The sequence below is a fragment of the Gossypium hirsutum genome, chromosome A12 (genome assembly GCF_007990345.1).
Source record: "Gossypium hirsutum isolate 1008001.06 chromosome A12, Gossypium_hirsutum_v2.1, whole genome shotgun sequence".
NCBI lineage: Eukaryota > Viridiplantae > Streptophyta > Magnoliopsida > Malvales > Malvaceae > Gossypium > Gossypium hirsutum.
The window spans coordinates 57,045,521-57,066,806 of NC_053435.1; the positions used below are offsets into that span (position 1 = coordinate 57,045,521).

Sequence of the window (21,286 nt, forward strand, 5' to 3'; positions counted from 1 at the left end):
CACATCGAATAAATCCACTCAATTAAATTGTTTTCAAAGACATAGAATTTTCTTCTAATTCGAATGCAGTCCAATCGAGCTTTTGTTGAGCTAGCGAAGGGACCAATCAAACATATACAGTCAGGCTCTAGTTATTGCAATTATGTCTAGAAACCCGTGGCCACTGTGTCTCATTGTTAATTAGGCTCTAGTGATTCCTTTGAGTTAAATCTGTTTACTCAGTACAATCCTATTTTATCTCATTGTCACCATTGTGTCTTCTTAATGATTAATATGACCACTGTCAACAAATGACTATGATAAATTTCTCATTCAAGAACAAGAAATTCGTGGCCACATTCCATATTTCTCAATCGACACAATGCCAATAAGAAAATATCATTAACTCTTTAATTGAGTTTTGAATTCCATTATTTCTAGTAAAGTCATGTCATACACAAGTCATGTACCCAACATATCGACTATCGACTCGATCATCTTTAGAGCATAAGCCTCCATTTATTTCAAAGCACATGAGCTACATGCGCATGGTCAGTGACTAACTTAGGATTTAGGTAAATCACACCATGAATGTCACAAGTAAATTAATTCACAAACGAACTCAGAATTAATTCATTTTGGGTCTAGTCTAATGTATCATTATGCCTATGAATACATCTATGTCTTTACCTGTGGAGTCAACTAATTTGATAGGCAAGACTAGTCATCTCCTCAATTGGAATTGTAGAGAACATAATAATACTTCTCAGTATTTGAATCAAATGCTCACTTTGATTCTTTTATGGGATTACGGACTCGTTTAGATTATCTATTGAAATAAGTTGTTTTTCTTACAATGTAAATATTCTTACAATGCCACTTATCATCAGTTTGAACTTAGACAATCAATGAGCTAATTTTTACCAGTCACAATTTCACTATGCATGCAAAATATGAAAGACAGAAATACAAAAGATATAACAGTGAAATGTGAAATTTATTTATTCATCGTTCAAATACATAGAAAACAATTACATGTTTACTACAATATGGGCACATTTCCCAATAGTTTATTGATCATAGAATTAGATGACTTATGTTAAAGGTATATATGATGGTTCATAAATGGTATGAAATGTTTAAATGATATAAAGTTTGGCATTTGACAACTATAATGAATTTGTAAATTCTATTGCAATGATGAATGGATTCATTTGCTAATTGCCTTATGTATACTCCTATATGTAATTGATCATGGCATTACTTGGCATGATAGGGATATAAATTGGGTAGATATTGTGTTTGTACTTATTATGATAAATTTCTTATGTTAACGTCATGTTTTCTTGAATCATGAAAGTACCATTGAGCATTATCGCTCAACGCATGGTTTGTTTATTTTGTGCGCAGATACAGGTATATTTCAAGGTTACGAGAAGTGATTCCATCATCTAGACAGTAATCCTCGACTCAGCAATATTTGTATATCTCGTTTTGTTAAATATATGACATGTACCTAGGTTGAATCAATTTTTGCATAATGCAATCATGTTGAATTTTAGCTAATAATGGTCAGCTAAATATGGCATAATGGTATTGTTCATGTTAAGTTTTGAGATTCTTGATATTTAAATGAAGTTGATATGCATAAATGATTTTAGGTGGATTAATTGAATTGGTATTATATAGCTAATAGTTGGTATGTGGAATATGTCATTAGTAATAAATAAAAGTGGTGTTTGATGTACTGTAGAAGTATAAGTGGTGTAAAATGCTTAGAAATGAGCATATGATTGGTATTTTTTCTTATTTGAATGAATAGAAGGATTGGTTTGTATGTTTGCATAAATTTGAATAGGTACCAAATTAGATCTTTTTGAAAACAAGTAGTCATGTCACGACGTCGGCTCCAGAACATTGCGATGAGACCAAGTTAGTGAGTTGTGTCATGACAAGGAACTCCTGAAGTCACTACGTCAACCTGATATTTTGCAAACTTTATAATTTAGTCTTAATTTGACTTCGAGTTAGCAAAAGAGCTTTCATAAGCTCGTATAAGACTCGAAAATGATGAAAATCATATTGAGGTTGAATAAATTTGTTACTAGCATATATAAAAGGGTAAATTGAATCATAGTTGTTTCGACAACAAATACAGAATCCTGTAGCTCGGATCTGGTAGTAAGGTTGGTATGGGATGTTACAGGGTTAAGCAATTACCATAATCGCTCCATACCCACTATCCAAAAGAAAAAATTCATCTCGCCCTACCCTTTATCCATTTTTCAAAAAATCTATTCCATTCAGAAAGGATTGGTTCAAAATCTATCGGGCGATTCAGGTTTTGGCATCCCTACTCAACATCAATAGTTGCCCCACATAAACAACAAGTGGATAATAAAGTAAATAATATTTTTCTATATCTAGTGATGATAAACATGAATGCTATGTTTGCTATGAGTTAGCAATAAAATAATTTTAATCGATAACTGTTAGCCACTCACATGACTTGCTTTGGGAAAAGATGAGAAATTTTTTTTCGATTTTTATTTTTTTTGCGAGAGTTTTTACTCATATTTCTAATTTCAAGTTTAAATTTGTATTAACTATTCCTTATTTATATATAACTATTATCATACGTATTGTAATAAGTAACTTTTTTTGCTTATGTTGTTTTTTTATACAATGCTTAAAACTATCCATAATCCCACATGAACTTTTAAATAAAGGATAAAAGTGCACAAGCATGCTCAAACCACAACCTCATACAGTAGTAACAATGACGATGCTAACCGAGATAAGACTCAGTCAATTCTTATGTTATTACACGAGTAACCAAACCACTCAAAATAACAATAATATACAACGCTATCAAATACATGTCTAGACCATAACTAAATACCTAATATGGTACACTTTAACATCTTTGTTTGATGATCTCTTATAAAATATAAGTACATATTAATATTTTATGATTTTGATTTCCTTTTTACCTAATTCCATCCATGGGCTTGATCTTTGCTTTAAAGGAATTACTCATCACGACAATAAATTCGACACTACAGCAAAATAGATTTTTAGCGGCGTTTTTTTTAGGCTTATAGCGGCACTTATAAGCACGCTAAAACTATTTGCGGCGTTTTTATTAGAGCCGCAAAAAACTCCACTATAAACAACATGCTAAATAGAACATGACCTTTAGATGCACTTCTACCATAAACGCAACTATAGAACATGACCTTTAGCGGCGATTCCCTACAAACGTCGCTATAGAACATGACCTTTAGCGGCGCTTTTACTAAAAATGCCGCTATAGAACATGACATTTAGTGGCGCTTTTACTAAAAACGCCGCTATAGAATTGAGCTTTAGTGGCATTTTTGCTGAAAACGCTACTAAATGTCATGTTCTTTAGCGGCGTTTTGGTGAAAGTGTCGCTAAATGTCTTGTTCTTTAGTGGCATTTGTGAAAAAAAGGCCACAAATTTAGCAGATTTCTAACATCTCATTTTCATTCATATACAACGCTTCCTGTAACAACCAAAAACAACAAATACAAATCCAACCAAAAATAGAAAATCTAAATAATACTCCAAATCCAATGAAAGATATATAATCTAAATTAATAAATGAAATAACAAAATATTCTTACAATAATGTTAAAAATTATAATGTTAAAAAAATTCTTACAATAAAAAAACAAACGTCTAAGATGGTGGATTCTACGACTACTGAAACATCTTCATCATATTCTGAAACTCTTGCTGGAGTTCGTCGTATTTTCTGTTTTGCTCTGCTTCCTTCGCTGCTGCCTCTACTTTAAGTTGAGCAATTTCCTCAACTGTGCTCGCGTCTGAGCCAACTAGTCTCTTAACCTCTGAACTTCAACTTGAGTCTGACTCCTTGAAGGCATGTATTCTTGCGAGCTAGATCCAAAATATTGGGTTGGGTTTACAAAAGATCCTTGAAATCGACCCGACCATACTTTTCTGGACCCAAAACTTCAGTAATAACTCTATTATCAATGTCGTCAAGATTAATAGAACTATCACTTGAAGTGACCACTTCATACTTCACCCTTTTATCCTTTAGTTTCTCCTAATAAATCAATTAAAGAGTTAGAAACAAAATATATAATCAAAACAAATGCAACATAACTTAACATTATCTGCATTACAAACGATGAATTAAATCATTATAATTAAACATGATAAATATTTAAAATAATTCAAAATTTATTAAGTAAATATACCATAATTTCTGAAGCTTCAATCAAAGGAGATCCATCTTTCTCTCTATGTGTAATGTCAAAAAGCTAAAGGCATCCAACTTTTTGACCAGACGATTGTTCCTACAATATAGTAGTAAAAATATTATTTAATAGAAATTAATTAATATTTAACACAATTAATAAATTCAAAATACCTCGTCCTTAGCTACACAAGCAAAACTTTTCGACCTAGCTGTGTGCGAGAATTTTTGTTTTTGCCTACTTGTAGTTCCAACGCGCTCACGATCCTACATTATGAAATTATTATTATGTATATAGTAAATACTATAGATCAAAATAATTATACGAGTTTGGAAGTACGTAATACCTCTCCTTTCTTTGAATTCCAAAATCTAACTGCATCTTGCCATTGGTACCTCAGCATTCCCGGCGGGACATTTCGCAATTTCTCTTCGAGACTTATATTTTTCTTAAAATATTCCTTCTTTAAAGCATTTTTATGGTCTCTCCATTTTTTTCCTAATGCCATCTTGACATAATTATCCGAGACCTCTAGAACAAATCTCTTCTACGAAAAACACAAGTTTAGAAAGTACATATAAATGAAAGTTAAACCAAAGTATTATAAATTATATTCACGTTATTACCTTAATATTGTCGAGAGCTTGATTTTGTTACTATCAAGCATATGATGCCATGACTCGTAGTTGATAGGCAACACATTTCCATTTCGTGCTATAATGCCCAAGTATCCTGCTAAAAGTCGAGCTTCTGATCCAATAGGTTGACCAAGACTGTTTCTAGCTACTTTGACACGCTCGATAGAATTTAACTTGTATAAATATTTTAGTAGCATACGTCCTCGAGTTCTGCGTGTGCCATCGCTTTCAGCTGAAAATGGTGTATTATAATATAAGAATTTGAAATAGAAATCAATAATAAAAATCAACACGCATGTAGATTAAAGTTTAACATTAATTTAAAGTTCTGCTGGTTTGTCAGTTGTATTCGGAACATTTGAAGATCCAATACAGTTTGTTGTTCACTATTTGTTTCTTCCAAATTTGGAGGATTTTGAACAATACTTAGATCTCACAATCTTCTTCTGGGCATTTTATCTGCATTACACATAAAATAGTTGAAATTTTAGTAACTAATTACAACAATAATAGTACATATAAAATAGTTGAAATATTTAACAAGATCAATATTTAAATTATAATATTACATATAATTAAAAAATCGTAAAATATTACTACATCATAATTCGTAAATATCTTCATCCATATCCTGGCGAACCCATTGAAATTGTGTACTAGTACTAGGGATATTTTCATTTAAGTTTTGTTCTGGAAAAGGCAAAGTTTCTGACTTTTCGTTGATGCCATCTCTACTTCCCTTGCCCATGTCAAACAAGTCTCTAAGGTTGTTACGGAGTACAATATACCAACCCTCATCAGTTGGATCTTTCGAGTAAAAAACTCGTTTCACTTGAGAAGAAAATACATAAGGATCGTCTATCAATTGTTGCCCAGTGTGAATTAATCGCGAGAAGTTCACCATTGTAAAACTAAATTGATCCTTTTTAATTCCGCAAGCAGTATTAACATCAGCCCAATCATATTGAAATAAGACAACATTTTGCTTGCCACGGTAATCCAACTTAATAATGTCAGTAAGAAGTTTGTAATACTCCACATTTCCCTCAATAGGATTACTGTCCCTAGCACTAGCATAACTTGTAATTGAAGAATTAACAACTATTCCAGAATTTTGAGTCCTCTCCAATCTTTCGTGAGATTTTGTATGAAACCTGAATCCATTGATGAGGGAGGCTGTAACACCTCATACCCATGTTCTAAGCCGGAACAAGGTACGGAATATTACAGATCACGAAAACATGAATTCACACATTTACCTGACCTTACGTAATTAATTCTTCTAGCTTGAACAAAAATAGATAACATTAACAGATATACATAAATACAAGTAAATTATCAAATTTTGAAAAGTAATATTTTAAACCAAATTAATTATAACATATAACAAAATGATTCAGCCCTCTATACATGCCAAAATTCCAAAATAGTGTTTACAAAGTACCAAAAAGTATTGATAGTGTGGATGGGTCTCCGACGATCTCCAAATCTCGAGCTGGCTTAGTAACTCTATAAGATAAGAAAAAGAAAAGAAGATAAGCATATAGCTTAGGAAGTAAGTACGAAATTGATATATACAATTTATCAAAGTAAAACAATCATACTAGTATATAATCACATATTCAGGACAGGCTGTTTTCTGGAGTCCCAGTTTTAAAAAAAATCATATCTTGAGCTACAAGACTCGAAATTCAATTCTGTAAATTTTCCCTGAAACTAGACTCATATGTATACTTACTAATTTTTTTCCAGAATTTTTGGTCTGGCCAATTAGTACAGTTTATTAGTTAAAGTCTCCCCTGTTTTAGGGTATGACTACTCTGACCCCTGTGCACTACGAACCAAATTTCTCCCTGTACAGAATTCCAACGACCATGACGTTTGTTTCTCTTAAAAATAGACTCAATAATGAATCCATGCATATAAATTATGACTCTTAATAAAATTTTTACAATTTATGGTGAATTTATAAAATCAGAATAGGGGATCTCAAATTCATTCAAACCCTGTTTCACAAGAATTCAAATATCACATAATATAGAATTCTTTTGCTTCCCCTGCTTCTTTTATGTGAAAATAGACTCATTAATATTTATTTTCATATATCATTTTTATTTTTATTCAACTTCCACGATTTTTGGTAAATTTTTAAAATCATGTAACTGCTGCTGTCCAACACTGTTTTATTTCTAACATTCACTCTTGCATAATTCCACCTAGTACTTTTTGTTATACTAGAATTCGCTCAATTATCGAGCACATAGCTCCTAACTTTTCATATATTACCACTTTATCGATTTTCCCTGTTGAACTCAACAGAAAAATAACAAATATACCATTGTTTACACATATTTCCCCCTTCCACACTTATAGTCGAAGCTATCTGATACGCATAATAGCCTGCACTTAGTACTACACATGTGACCAACAATCTGGTACACGTAGTAGCCTGCACTTAGTACTACACAGGTGACCTCACCATCTGATACACGTAGTAGCCTGCACTTAGTACTACACACGTGATCGAAGTCATTGAGTACGCATAGTAGCCTGCATTTAGTACTACACATGCGAGTAAACAGTATGGTACATGTAGTAGCCTGCACTTAGTACTACACACGTGTACTTACAATGGGTCATTCGTATTGTTCTTGTTCCGAAGGTTCAACCGGGAAAATCTTTCCTTTTTCACTGTTAACACTTATTCACAATCTAATTAAATTTGCAAATTTCCATCATTTAATCGTTCTATGGACAGCCACCAATTCATATGATAACAACATAAATAACATAAAAAAATCGATAAATTATTCATGTACGAACTTACCTCGGTGCAAACTTTAGAAATGTTATAATTTAGTCCGAAAGCTTTTCTTTTCCCCGATCACGATCAATTCCACGTCTTTCTTGATCTATAAAAACACATTTAGTTCTTTTAACACTCATACTATTTATTTCAATCCAAAAATCACATTATAGAAAAATTACGTTTTTGCCCCCTAACTTTTACAAAATTACAATTTTTCCCCTAGGCTCAGGAATTTAATTTCAGCCCTTATTCTTATGTTTTATAACATGCTGATCATTTTTTCCTTCTATGACAGCATCAAATTCACACTCTAACATGCACTTATGACTATTAAGTATTTCTACCGATTAAGCCCTTTTACTCGTTTTCACTTAAAACCGAGTAGCACAAGTTGTCTAACATAATTTAAAACCTCATATTCTAGCATAAAACACCAAAATACACAAGTTTCACCTATCGGTATTTTTCCAAATATGAACCCTAGGTCGAATTATTGCTAACATAAGCTAAATCGAGCTATCGGGATTCCAAAAATGTAAAGAACATTAAAAACGGGGCTTGGAATGACTTACTATGGAGCTTGAAAGCTTGAAACAAACCCTAGCTATGGAGAACCCTTTAAATTTCGGCCTAATGAAGATGATGGACAAAAATTGGCTTTTAATTTTGTTTTTAATTCATTTTAATAACTAAATGACCAAAATGCCCTTACTACTAAACTTTCCAAAAATTCCATCCATGTCCAATTTTTGTCCATAGACTTAGAAATTGGTCAAATTTCTATTTAAAACCTCCTCATTAATAATCCAAAGCAATTTCATACTAAAAACTTCTAGAATGTAAGTTTTGCAAATTATTCGATTTAGTCCCTAATCTCAACTTAAGCACTTTATGCATAGAATTTCATCACAAAATTTTCACACAATCATGTAATCATATCATAAACCTCAAAATAATTATAAAATAATTATTTCTATCTCAAATTTATGGTCACGAAACCACTATTCTGATTAGGCCCTAATTCGGGATGTTACAAAGGCACTATATCTTTTTACTATTTTATTTGGACCTTGGGAAAGCTATTTAACCTCATCATTGACGTCTTTTCCACTCCAAACCTATTGAATCAAAAGTAAATTAATTAATTATAAATGGTATGAGAAAACATTATTATTTGTCGATGAAAGCTTCAATTGCATACCATTTTCCCTAACCATTCATGAAAAGATTGTAACACCCCTAACCCGTAACCGTCACCGGAATAGGTTAAGAGGCATTACCGGACTTATAACTCAGTTCAGAATGATAAGTTATCAAATAAATTTCATTTTAGTAAATATCACTCATTCACTTTCATTATATACTTAAATCAAGCAGACAAAGCCTTAATCATGCATTCGGGACTAAATTGTTAACATATAAGAATTTCAAAAACTTATAGAATTTTCAACCTTTCAAATATCACACGCCCGTGTCTTAGACCGTGTGGAAACAGGGCATACATACTGACTTGTGTCACAAGGCTAAGGACACGCCCGTGTGCCAAGCAGTGTGAAAACTGGAGAGGATACTGACTAGGGTCACACGGCCAACCACACGCCCTTGTATCTAGCCTGTATGCCCTTCGAAATGGTCTCACACGCCCGTGTACTAGGCCGTGTGCCGTATAGGGGGTATACTGACTTATGTGACACGGTCAATCATACGCTCATATGTGAATCCGTGTGACACACACGACCAATAGACACGCCCGTGTGTGAATCCGTGTGACACACATGGCCAATAGACACACCCGTGTGTCTAAGCCGTGTCAAACCTGTAGGGTATACTGACTTAATTTTTAGCGTACCCCAGGGGACACACGGCTGTGTAGCTTAACCGTGTGTCGCACAAGACTGAGACACACGCTATGTCTCTATCCGTGTGAACAAAAATAAGCCATTTGCAAAGCCATATTGCCACCCTAAATGCACAAACAATTACAAGCATAATTAACCACATTTATGCAACCTAATTGACAACCAAAATAACCATTTCATTACACAATATTTAACATATCAAAACATAGTAAATTCATATCCAAATACCTATCCATTTTCATGTATAATCCATTCATCTATCAAATTCATATCAATACCTCACTTGCATATTTCCATTCAAACATTACCATACCAAAACATACCATCTTTAAGCACATATATGCAATCAAAACATGATACCAAAATGGCTTAACTTATATACAAAATCATTCTCAAATCATGATACCAAAACATAACTACTTCTATCAAACTAGCCTATACATGCCATATTTACATAAATTCACAAGTTCAAAAATACCAATCGAAAATTGGATAGTGTGATGTGCAACGCCGACTTGTCTGGAATGAGCGAGCTAACGAACCTCTATAAAACATAGAAAAAGAAATAGAGTAAGCTTTATACTTAGTAAGCCCGTATAATTTAGAATTAAACTTACCATTTATACAAAATAAAACAAGAAAGAAAATGCCAACAATTCAATTTATCCATCACCTATTCACACATAGTCATCACATGTTAGTCATTTAACATAAACATAAACCATCTGTTAGTACAATACTCTATATTATTCCAAATTTCACATATCATACATAACATTAATATCACTTATAACTCGTAAGTTATCCGTATAAATAGTATTTAAGCCCATTGAACCTATTAGAACTTCAAAGTATAGTCGAGTGAACAATGTCAGTAATCCGTCTAATCCGTCAATTCATCATCATACATGCTCTTTCGAGTCATGGTCGGTAAGCTCCTCTTGAGCTGATAAATAGTAAGCTCTATTGAGCAAAACAATAAGCTCTTTCGAGCTGAATCGGTAAGCTCCAATGAGCTAAAACAGTAAGCTCTTACGAGCTGTGGTGAGTTCACAACAAATGTAGAAGCTCAGCCAGTATGGTAATCTCAGTAACACGATACTCGTATCTAATGAATTTACATAGTTCAAACGGGGCTCAATAACGAATACAATCTATCATTAAGACATTTATATTTCAAGTATTTCAATTATATACATTCAATTCAACAATTACAAGTATAGAAAAGTTCGATTCTAATTTTACGAACTTACCTTGAGTTGCACGGATGAAAACTATCGTCTATTCGCCAACCTTTCTTTTTCCCTGATCTAGTTTCGAATTAACTCATTCAAACTTTCATTCAATTCAATTTAGCCTAAAACATTCATTTTGGTTAAATTACAAATTTACCCCTAGACTTTTGACTACTTTGCAATTTAGTCCTTTTTACATAAAATGGAAAATTTATGCAATTTACCCTTAACCCATGTATAGACGAATTTCACATAACCTCATAGCAGACCATATTTTCATTTTATTCACATTTTCAACCACAACATTTCTATCTTTCACAATTTAATCCCTAATTTTTTTTTGTCAAAAGTCACTTTATAAGAATTGTTCAACTATCATCAAGTTGAACTCAAGTATTCAACAATGACACATTTCAAAATCATGAAAAAATTCAAAAATTAAGGTACGAGCTAGCTAATATACGAAGCAACGATCTCAAAAACGTAAAAATCATTAAAAAACGAGTCAAATTACATACCTAATTGAAGAATTTATGCTTGCCTAATGTAAAACCTTATTTTTTTTCTTCTTCCTCAAATTTTCGGCTATTGATGCATGAAATAACATGATTTTTGGGTTTTGTTTTATTATTATTAACTTAATAACTAAATTACTAATATAACATTAATATAAAACATCAATATATCATGTAATTCATGGACATAAATGTCCACTAACCTTAATCATGGTCAAATAACTTTATAAGGACTTCCATATTAATAAACCATAACCATTTAATACCTTTAAACAATAGAACTCAACTTTTACGCGTTACGCGATTTAGTCCTTTTTACCGAATTAAGCATTTAAACGGTAAAATTTCTTAACGAAAATTTCATATAATCCATCTATCATGCTATAAACCTTATTAAAATAATAAAATAAATATTTTGACTTTGGATTTATGGTCCCAAAACCACAATTCTGGTTTGACCTAAAAAATGGGATGTTACGAAGATTCTGTGAATAACTTATGAATCTCTTGATGTTGTAATCTTCGGGAGCGTGAATGAGATCTCAAGACTTGTTTGTAGTCACTATGTTAAAAATTGGATTACTTGGTTAGAAGATAAACAAGTTAAAAATATGAATATTTATCAGATTCTAAAACTTACTTGCGTAATGGTTCAATTGAATCGTGGTGAAAAAGAACATATCGATGTGCTTGTACCCAAGATCTATCATCTAAGTGTGCAATTTCAACTTTACCGATTGGTTCTCCATAACTTCGAAATAAATAAGTTTCGGCTAAGTTATGATAAGTGAGCCCATCATTTCTACTTGGCCTATTCAGTCTTATTTCAACATCTTCTAAATCTAGAACAGAAAGTCATACACCCCTCTGCCAAGCTCTACCAAGTATCCTTCAGCTATTGATCCTTCTGGATAACGCCTATTACGACAATTAGACTTCAATTTGAATAGGAACCTAAACACGATATACAACATTATCAAAAGTTGTAACTAAATGTATATTCATGAATGCATAAAAAACTTTACAAATAAATTAGCACCTCTCTTAAGGATACATCCACCGATAGAAAACCAATCCACCAAATTTTGTATCATGAGAAAGATGGATTACCAAGTGCACCATAATAGTGAAGAAAGAAGGTGAAAAGATCTTCTCCAAATTTTATAAAGTCAAAGCGGCTTGATCTTGTACTTTCTCAAGTTCTTCAACATTCAAAACTTTGCCACAAATAGCTTTCATTATATTGGATAGTTCAATTATACAAGACGTTACCTTTTTTGACATACAACATCGTAAAGCAACTGGCAGTAAATCTTGCATCAAGATGTGATAATCATGTGATTTTAGGGAATATAGTATTTGATCTTTAAGACTCAAACATCAAGATATATTTGATGCATACGCATCTAGAACCTTTATGTCCTTCAACACCGTGCAGAACACTTTTTTTTGTTTTTTTGACATTACAAAAATATAAGGCGGCAACCTATATTTCCCATTCGAAATTACTTTGGGATGAAGTTCATGCAGAATTCCTATGTCAACTAGATCAAGTCGACTCTGAAGATTGTCCTTTGATTTTCTATCGACATTCAGAATTGTCCCGATGATGTTCTCGCAAACATTCTTTTCAGTATGCATGACATCAAGATTGTGTCGTAAAATGTGATGCTCGCAATAAGGCAACTCCAAAAAAATACTTCTTTGTTTTCACAAGTCCGCCTCATTAGGATCATCCTCTTCATCAGATTCATCATCAATCTGCCCGTCAACATCGCTAACATACGCCTCCCTTGGTCTTCTCTTTGTTTGCGTGTTGTGTGGTTGATTCATCTTCCCATAACTAAAATTGATATCTTTTAACATGAACAAGATTTCAGATCCAATGGTCTGCTCAGGAACTTCTCTAAACTCTTCAATACCATCAAATAGAGTCCTCTGAAATCTAAATATATGATTTCCATCTAACCACCGATGATGCCCCATATAAGAGAACTTCTTCCCACTATATAACCACTTCGAGCATGTTTGCGCCGCACAACAAGGACAAGCATAACATCCTTTTGTACTCCAACTAGATAAATTGGCATAAGCTTGGAAATCATTAATACTCCATAATAAAGTTGCACGTAAATAAAATTTCTCCTTTCTCAAGACATCATATGTTTCAACACCCGCCCATAATTGTTTCAACTCTTCAATAAGTGGCTGCATATAAATGTCAATATCATTTTTGAGACCTTTCTCTCCAGGAATAATCATAGATAAAATAAAAAAAGATTGCTTCATGCAAATCCACAAAGGCAAATTGTAAGGAACAAGCACTACAGGCCAAGTACCGTATGAAGTACTCATTATTTTATAAGGATTAAATCCATCCGATGCTAGCCCAAGCCTCACATTCTTAGGATCAATTGCAAAGCTTGGAAATTTACTATCAAATTATTTCCAAGCTAAAGAATCCGTAGGATGCCTTAATAATCCATCATCGGTTCGTTGATCATGATGCCACCTCATAGACTCGGATGTCTTTGACGACATGAAAAGCCTTTGAAGCCTTGGTATTAGTGGAAAATATCGTAAAATCTTTACTGGCTTCTTTCTTGACTGTGCCTCACCTTCATCCTCATTCACATCTTCTGTATTCATATTCATCCAACGATATTTACCACAAACATGACAAGACTGTTGGTTTTTCCGATCACCCCAATACAGCATACAGTCATTTGGGCAACTATGAATTTTGTTGTAACCAGGGCCTAAACCTTTTATCAGCTTCTTCATATCTTTGCATGAATGAGGGATTTTTGCAAACGGAAACATATCTCTCAAAAACTCTAACAGCATTGTAAAAGAGTTTCTGATCCACCCTCACAAACATTTTAAGTGAAGTAGAAGAATGCAAAAAGACATTTTTGAATATTTTGATCCCTTGTAAAGCTCTTCATTCATTTCATTAAGTAACTTGTAGAAGTTAGTCGCTTCTCTATTTGACTCTTCATCAGGTACACTTCTTCCCGTTTCGGTAAAAGCATTTCCACCAATATTACAATCATCAGATGCAATAAAGTCAAGTGGAAATGATTGCAAACCATGACTGTGCATATTAAATGCATCCCGTAACATACCTTCCATGTCATCTTCTCTAACAGACTAATGGTAAGCACTATGATGATAAGTCAGATTAATTGTTGAAAAGGTTCTACTAGGTGTATAGCCTCCATGGAAAATCCATTTTTTATACCTCCGAATAAAGCCATCAACAATTAGATGTTCGTAGACAACTTCACAAAAATGCCAATTGATGTTGCCACACATCTTACACGGGCAAAGAATCATATTCTCTTGGCTTGCATTTTGAAATGCAAAATTTAAAAAATTTTGTACTCCATTTCGATAGTCGTTGCTTACCCTTGGCAAATTCATCCAACTCTTATCTATTTCGTAGTTCTTGAAGTCTAAAGTTACAATAAATTACACGAGTAAGTTGTTTATTTATAAGTATAATTAAGTTATGTAAGTTATGTAAGTTATGTAAGTTATGATATGATATATATTTATATAAGTTATGTAAGTAATGACATTTATGATATGATTATATTCATGTATTATGTAAGTTATGTAAGTTATGATATGATATATATATATGTAAGTTATGTAAGTTATGTATGTTATGTGAGTTATGTAAGTTATGATAATTTATATATTTAAGTTATGTAAGTTATGTAATTTTAAAGAAATGAAAATGAATTCATCGTTTGATTTTAAAAGTTCATACTAGTTGAATTAAGATTACAATATTTGGACTATCAACATTTTGAATATTTTGTAATATGTGCTTTGCATAAAATAAACATATGCATAAAATAGCTTCCACAGGGAGAATTTTTATGAGAATGTTGTACTTTAATAACAATGAAAAATTAAAACAAGTTAAAATCAAAATATTTACCTAAATCGCAAAAGAAAATTTAAAAAGAATATTGCATATTTCTTTAAGTTGAGTAAAAGCAACAATTTTTTCTACATAAACCATATTAATAAGGTTATGACATTTATGATATGAGATATATGGGATCCCAGAAATAAATATTACCATATTTTTTTCATTTAAATTTCATAATATTATATTATTTTATAAAAAATAAATTTCTAGCTTTGTTTAATATTGTTTCAATAAAGAAAAGGTAAATTGGCAACAGTTCGATAAAGCTATTTGATTGCCCATTTTATAATTCTTCAAAACCATAAGCCTATCATTTTAACGAGAGAAAAATCTAAAACATAAGTTTAGTAGATTGATTGAATTTAAAAGAAAAAAAATTGGAAATTAGTTTTTCAAGATTTGGATTTAGATTTTTAAAATAATATAAATTGAGTAATATTTGTTTAACATTTTCCATGATAAAAAGTCACTATCGCTATCCTCACCTTGTTGCCTATCATAAAGGGAATTATTTAATAAGACATAAAATATTTTATATAATTTTAGTTGAAGCAATTATCAAACAATAAAAATTGCTAGCAAACTACTAAGCCAAAAAAACAAAAAAGGAAAAAGGTGGGTTCCTTGGAAATCTTTTGGTTAGACAGGAATCGGTTTCTCAACACAAAATAAGGAGAGGTGACAAAGAAAAAAAGAAGCAAAAATGAAAGGGGTGGAGAAAGAAGGCAAGGCAACAGCGGTAGCAACGTGGTTAGCATTTTCACTTAAGTTTGGTCTAGGTTAATAACAAATATAATTACCAAGTCTAATAATCAGCTCTATAAGGTAGCAACTCAATTTCGTAAATAAAATTTAATACAAAGCAACTGATTCATTCAAAACTGTCACTATAAACACTCAGATCGTGCAAACAAACAGACTCTCACAATTATAAGTTACACTAAATTACATTCAAAGGAAAGAATCATTCTTTAACTTTAAGGGAATAGATTGGAAAGGCGTAATTTCCATTAAAAGAAACAACAGAAAGCCTTAACAAAGGGATATAATAATCATTTAAATCAACCCAAAATAGCCATTCAAATGACTGTATCAAAATTGATAGTAAGCACAAAAATTGTAAACTAATATTAATTGTATCACTAATTCAAGACTAATTTCCAAGACAACACTAACCTTAATAAGCTTCCCAAAATAGTAGGTTCAACACCAAGCTTCAATCCACTAACTTCTCTTCTCATTTGATACTCATTTAACCCTTGTTCTCTTCTTTAGCTTCAAGCATATACCTAACATTTTCCATGATAAAAAGTTACTGTAAAACCAGCATTTATTAAAACCCAAAAGTTAAATCTAGCCATGTTAAATCTCAAAAAAGCGATGACAGAGGAGTGAAATTTATCGATTGGCTGCAGCAGAGGAGAGCGACGGCAACACAACAGAGGGGTTACTGGAGGGCGATGCAGCAGGTGGTCGGGTCGGCGTCTTTAGCGACAGATGGGTTGGGATTTTGATTTGGGGAAAATTTAGGGATTAGGGGAGAATTGAGGGAAATGGGGAAATTTTGTTAAGGGGAAAAATAGCAACTATCGGGAGTACTTGGGATAAAATGGATGAAAGCAAAACAACACAGTTTTGGTATAAACAAAATGACCGTTGTAGTGTTTTTTAAAAAGTGACGCTAGTGCTGATATATTGTGGCATTTATAAGCTAGCGCCGCTAATTCCACTAAAGGGTCATCTAAAACAACGACGTTTTGATTCAATTAAAAATTTTTTTGCGGTGTTTTTAAAAAAGTGCCACTAATACTGATCTATTGCGGTGTTTATAAGCTAGCACCGCTAATTCCACTAAAGAGCCACTTAAAACGACGACGTTTTCATTCAATTAAAACATTTTTTTGCAGCATTTTGCTAATTTTGATCTATTGAGGCGTTTATATGCTAGCGCCGCTAATTTCTCTAAAGCGACACCTAAAACGACGACGTTTAAATTCAATTAATTTTTTTTTGGCATTTTTAGCTAACGCCACTAATGCCACTGAAGACGACACTTAAAACAACAGCGTTTTGTTTAACTAAAAGCTTTTTAGCGGCATTTTATACATAGTGTCGCTAATGCACGATCTATTGCGGTGTTTTTTACCTAGCGCCGCTAATGCCAACCTAAAACAACGCCGTTTTATTTAAAGTAAAATGTTTTTTGAGGCATTTTTTACTAATGCCTTTGATAGTAATAAATTTTTATAGTTTAATTATTTCTAAAATTCCTTTAAATTAAGTTTGTTTTGTTTCAAACAATATATTTAATTTGTAAAATTTTATAATTGTCTACGAAAATAATTTTAAAAAATGAAACCAAACTACCTTACGAAGAGTTTGTATCCATGAGTTTAATTTTTTGTGCAGCTGATAGAATTTATCCAAATTGATTTTGATAAAATTTAACTTTGCAAATTTTATCCCTAAACCTTACACCTTAAACCCTAAACCCTAAACCATAAACATATACACCCTAAATATTCCTTAACCCTAAACCATATATATATATTACAAGGTACAAAAGTAATTAAAAAAGAATCTTATTGCTTACTTAAACCCTAAAATAACTTGATTTCTTGTCATTTTTATCAAAATCTCTAACCCTAAACCCCAACCCTAACCCTAACCCTTAAAACCATAAACACTAAGACCCTAACTATAAAACACTAAACCCCCAACCATAAAATAATAAACCATAACCCTTAAAACAGAAAACCCTAAACTCAAATTACTAAACATTAAGCCATAAACCATAAAGCCCTAAACCATAGACTTAACACCTTAAATTCTAAACCTTAAACCCTAAAATAAAATTTTTTTACGGTATTTTTATAACGCCGCTACTGCTTGACCTTTTGCGACGTTATCTTAAATGCCGCTACTGCTTGACCTTTTGCGGTGTTTTTATCATAAACGCTGCTAATGCTTAACCTTTTGCGGTGTTTATGACTGCTTGACCTTTTGCGGAATTTTTTTCATAAATGTCGCTATAGCTCTAACCTTTTGTGGCGTTTTCCTATTAGCGCCACTAATGTATAACTTTTGCGATGTTTTTGGTCCAAATGCCATTAAAAATACCGCTAAAAACTTGTTTTACTGTAGTGTGAATTTCCCACTAAAACCAATGTTAGAATTAGGGGGATAAGAAGTCTGTTCAATTTGCTAAACCATTCTTGCCAATATTAGGTGAATATGAACAGTGGCCATTGTTAATCCAAGACAAATCCTCCTCCCATCACCAAATGGTTTCATTTTCACCATTCTTACACTTGTTATATCTGGATCTTCTTTCCCTAAATAAAATCTATTAGGGCTGAACTTTTCTGGGTTAGACTAGGGGATCTTTAGTAATCCCAAGGAAGAAAATCTCGAGATTTGGATCAATGCGGATGTTGAATCCACCCACATTTGTTTCCTCAGTCGCTACATAAAATGGTAAAAAGTAGATTGGTAGGTGCTTTCGTAATTACTTCTTTCACTATCACTTGTAAATACTTCATTTCTTGAACAACATTCTCCTCCACTGTTCGATCACCAACTATACTTTTGATTTCGTCAAACAGTTTAGATTGAATATCTGGATTGTGAATCAGTTGAGCAATGCCCTGTTCAAGTACAATCACAGTGGTATTAGTTCCGATATTGATGAAATTGGAACAAAGTGAAACCAATTCTAAGTTGGATGGTGCTGAGTTTCTTCCTTAACTTTGAGATAAAATAGGGTGTAGAGATACGAAAATGGAATTACGGATTTATTTGATTCTGGATTCCTAAGAGCTACTCGATGCTGTTGGATAAACAAAATGATATTGTTCGGGTTATTAGGACATAGAACAAGGAAGCAAGATGCATGAAATATTTCTACTTTCTCACAATCGTGTAGTAAGGGAGCTTTTGGCTGATAGCTTATTTTGCTCATTTATTCAACTAGAAAAAACAATACATTTATAATCAAATACATCACTAAATACTGCCCACTATCACTAAGTAGCCTAGTAACTTGTAAAAAATTGTTTGTGCACATAAACAAGTCACCTAAACTAGCCATTCAATATCTAAACATTTCAAACTTTTATTAGCTTGTTGATTTTCAACTAATTTAATTACAGTGTAACTAAACAAAAAAAAACTTGTTAACGCAACATGCACAAGAGCTGCAAGCCTGCATGCACTTTAACAAAAACATAACAACAGCATGGTTGGCCACTTTTCAACAGATATTTTCCACTTGCTATTTACGAACTTGGAGTGCTCGCTTGCGTTGCTCGCCAATAAAGGGTCTTAAAATGGGAAGAAAATCGTTGATTCTTGTATCTAGTGTAATTAGAACATTTTTCGTTATTGGACCCATTTTCTCAATAGTTTCTTCATCCATTTCAATCCCAAAACACATCCCTAAGAGTATATAAAACACAACGAGACAAGAACTTTTTAACACTAAAACAATGCCACCATTGGCCTTAGTTTCAGCTCGAAGACGATCTTTGAGTTTATCCACAGCTTGACTTCTACTATTGTGAAAATCTTTAATCCTACTTGAACTTAGCATGTTTTGAACCAAGTTTCGTCTTAGAGACAGCCACTCAGGGTCGTAAACGACGCTATTTACGGTGAACTTGTTGCAACTAAATATGTTTTGAGAGGGATTTTCTTAGGGTCTGCTAGCGAATATAGAACCCTTTTAGATGAAAGCTTCATGGCAAAGCATGGCGTCACTGAGTATAATTATGATTCAAGTCCTGTAGAATGAAAGTAAAAAGAAATTGCTCAATGTATTTGATACAAAAGATACTGTTATATACAAGTGGAAATGAAAAAATAACAGAAATGCGATCTTCTTGTTTGAATGAATTGATTTCTTCTTGAAGATCAGAAATGCGGAAAACATCTCCCTGAGAAAAACGTTCCCGGAGATCGCGCCAAACATCAGAAGCAAAATCAAGCCAAAGAACACTGTTCATGATCGAAGGTGAGATGGAATGGTGCAACCAAGAAAGCACCATAGTATTACATCGTTCCCAAGCTGAGTAAAGAGGGTCTGTTCGAAGCGGAACTATGATGGTGCCATTAACAAACTGGAGCTTGTTCTTGGATAAAAGTGCCATTGTCATTGCTCGAGACCAAGAATGATAATTCGAGCTTGATAGGACGGGAGAAACAAGAACCAAAGCTGGGTTTTCATTTGGATGAAGATAGTATGGACTAGAAGGTAATGTATGATCATGGAGGGCCATCGTAGGAAAGGAAAATCAAGAAGAAAATTGTTTGGAAAACAAGAAAGGACAAGGAATTATAATAGAGAAATATCACATCTGATACCATGTAGAATGAAAGTAAAAAGAAATTGCTCAATGTATTTGATACAAAAGATACTGTTATATACAAGTGGAAATGAAAAAATAACAGAAAGAGGATAACAGAAAATATAACTGCTAACTGCTAACTAATTAACAAGATTTTAAATAAAGCTATATGACTAACAAGTCCCCATCCTAAGAGTGAAAATTGACCCATATTTACAGCGAAGATCGTCGACGTATTGAAAGAAAGGCTTGCCGGAGCGAGCAACCTGTAAAAGATTACCAACAATAGGCCAAATGGTAAGTCCCGGAGGGAGTTTGAGGTGTTTGGATTGAGATTTACGATAAAGAAAGAGAACCAGACATGAAAGAAATAACACGAAAAATGTGAAGAAGAGATGGCATAAGAAGGCAATGAATTGCAAGTAAAATAGTGAAAGAAAGTAGCTTTTGTTGATTAGTGAAAGATGATATTTGGGGTTAAGGGCGTATTAAAATGAGAAGAGCATGAAATTGTAAGGGGGTTCTATTAAAACTGCCTTAAGAAAGCTTTCCACCAACGGTTTTTAGGTAATTGGTATTAAAGGATGAAAATAACATTGAAATACCACTTATTAGAAAGTATACTTTTCTGCATTAACCTTAATTCAATTCGCATCAAAATTATTGTTAATGCAAGAAAACATAGATTTGAATATGTTAAGATTGTGAA

At 32.7% G+C, this 21,286-nt stretch overlaps 1 pseudogene; it reads right to left on the reverse strand.

The window, feature by feature from the left end:
* Positions 1-18,367: 18,367 nt before the first annotated feature.
* Positions 18,368-21,211, reverse strand: LOC107920129 (cytochrome P450 77A3-like; annotated as a pseudogene).
* Positions 21,212-21,286: the final 75 nt, after the last annotated feature.